This window comes from Alosa sapidissima, chromosome 16 (genome assembly GCF_018492685.1).
Source record: "Alosa sapidissima isolate fAloSap1 chromosome 16, fAloSap1.pri, whole genome shotgun sequence".
NCBI classification, from domain to species: Eukaryota; Metazoa; Chordata; class Actinopteri; order Clupeiformes; family Clupeidae; genus Alosa; species Alosa sapidissima.
The window spans coordinates 31,037,987-31,040,978 of NC_055972.1; positions in this window are offsets into that span (position 1 = coordinate 31,037,987).

Below are 2,992 nucleotides of genomic sequence, written 5' to 3' on the forward strand. Positions count from 1 at the left end.
AAGAGCTATGTGTTGTGAGTCAATATGTCCTTTTTGTGTGACACCGGAAGCTGGTTTAAGGCTCAAACACAACAGAAGCTCAATAAATCTCATACTATCAAGCATTATTGAGGAAATGAACAAACAGGAAGGGAAGAAGAAGGTAAATATTAAACACAAAGAATTATTCTCCACTCTCACTCTCAACCTTTGAGTGGATAAATGTTTTTTTTTTTTTTTTTTTTAAAAAAGCTTTGACTTTAAAAGCCAAAATGTAAACAAACACACAATATAAAGGTATGAAGTATAGGCCTAATGGTGTCTAATTTAAAGTTAGTCCTTGGGCTCTAGGTTAGAAGACTTCATCATCTTTCCCCTGGCGTAGACAACGCTATCAGCAGATCCAGGGGCAAAAACAGCGGAGCACTGGGCGCAGCAAGTTAACAGGTCTGCCACAAATCATCAGCCCAGCCATGAATCAACACCTTCAGGTCCAAGGCCAACAAGAGCACCTGCTGCACCACACACCTGCTCAACACCCAGCAGAGTACCCCACACCAGAGTCACGCAGCTCAGACCTCAGCCATCCGGGGCCTCACCGATAACCACGTACACGGAGCCTCCATGTAGATTACGCTATAGCTAACCCTTAAACATTAGTGACACCTTAAATATAGAGAAGGAGAGTGCTGGGAGACACAGCCATGTGGCACTCATTGCTGCCAAGCTCCCTAATCCGTGTCGAGTTGAGTTTCTGGCTCTAATCTGACAGAGCACTGATAGAATTGGCGATCGAAATCGTACTTATCTTCCGCCACACTTGAATGCTGGGAGTCTTATTAAAGAGAAAAGGGCCTCATATTGAATGCTGGGAGTGTTATGATTAAAGAGCAGAAATGTCTGATGCCTGCTGGGCCTACTTATGCTGTTCTGAAGAGGCAGGTCTTTCTCGGGTGTGAGCGCTACGAGGCAGTTCACCCCCATGACCTTGAGCAGCAGCAAGCGTTTATCTGCCTGAGGGTTGCGTCTTAAGTGTAAACAAACAGAAATCATTCTGCATGTGATGTCCTTGGCATAACCACAAATCACACACAGCTACTATCACTTACACACAGACACACAGACACACACACACACACACACACACACACACACACACACACACACACACACACACACACACAAATGTGCACATAGAAACCCCTGTTCACCAAATGCATGCATCAGTCTCAACCACCTACGGCTCAGTTAGCTGAACTCCCACTGTAAGCACTTTAAATAAGACAGCCATGAGACATCCAACACTGAAGGGTGTGTGATGACTGCAAATAGAACAGTAAGCTGTGCCCCTGCTGTGCACACACATTCCCTTAGTCCCAGGAATCTATGTGTCAGATTGTCAGGTTTGGGCGAAGGTTCACCATCGAAGACTGATGAGTATGACTTTTTTAGACTCTCACCAATTATTTGAAAATGATTTCAAATTATGTAACATTCTCTTGAAACCTATTAAGGAGGCTTCATAACCATGGCCATAAAACATGCTGATAAAGCAAGTAAGATGTATAATGACAGTAGAGCCAATTATGTTTGAGTTTGGACAGCCATGGCATGAATTGTTGATGCAGTGTTGGTGAAAACAAGAAAAAGAGGCATCCCTCAGTAATGTAAAACTGCAACACTATCTACTGAAATATGTCAATATCAAGCCAATTCATATGACAACTAATGAGAACCTGCTCATATGCATGTTAATTTCAGTGTTATGAGAATATAAAGAAACTAGTGAATACTGCACTTAAATACTTTACAGCTCATCTAGGAGAAGAGCCTTGAACAAATACTCTCTGAAATCAGTGTGATATAACTACCTAAAATATGAATTAAGAAGAGCCATTAGCAGTCTCACGTGACTCTGGTTTTAATGTACCAAGACATGCCTTCATGCAACAGTGGTTACAGCTCTCTCCATATTTTAGACTCTCATGAATATTTCATATTAAAAAGTTTGCTGAGAATAGGGAATGTTTAAAAGCATTGCTTCTCTGCTGCATGTGCCTAATTGTCAAATTGACGAAAACAAAACAACAAAACAAACTTTTGAAGAGAACAAAAAAAGAATGAATCTTTGTTTTGTTAGCATAATAACTGCATTTATTCCCCATTTGTCAAGACTTCATACACACGTAATAACTTGACTACTGATAATGGTTTGTACTGTGAAGAAACAAAATAGGTGTTCCTGTGTCTAAAACAACTGCATTCATCCTTGAACACTTGAGGTAATGATTAGTTCACTATCCCTCGTTCTCATTGAAGCTATGTTTACTCTGTGTGTTAAGGCCAGCTGTGTTAAATGACATTACAAATGCCATGAGCTATTCTGTCTGATTATAGCCATAGAGGAGTAATCATAGTCACAGTGGGGAGAGTGAGAGCAACAGAGAAATGAAAGAGTAATGAGGACGGGGGGGGGAAAGAAACAGGCATTTCAAACGTGAGAGAGAGAGAGACCAAATTACAAAACCTAATCTAGCTTGGCTTGTTTGTCCATTCAGAGCCAAACAACAGAGCATTAGTGGTGCTGCAAGTGGAGGCTGTCTGTGTGATGAAGAAGACAAAGATTTACTCCAGTACCCTTCTCTCTCTCTCTCTCTCTCTCTCTCTCTCTCTTTCTCTCTCTCTCTCTGTCTCTGTGGCCACTGTGAACTCTCGGGAGCACACAACGCTGTACACATGTAATTAAACCTCAAGGGAAGGAAATGTCCAATCTATGAGTTCGACGGGAGGCAGGCGATGCATGGCTCCCGCGCCGAGTGGTGACAGCGTTATGAATTAAAATGTGCCACAGGCTGGGGCTGACTTATTACCATGAGGCCCTTGGTGACTCAGGTCCAGGCATCTGTGTTACCAGAGAGAAATGCTATAGTAAGGCCCAGAGTAATGAGTGGCCCGGGCTGCACACATCCTATTAATAGCCTCTCAGGTCTCCGCCTTGACTGGACCTGCACGC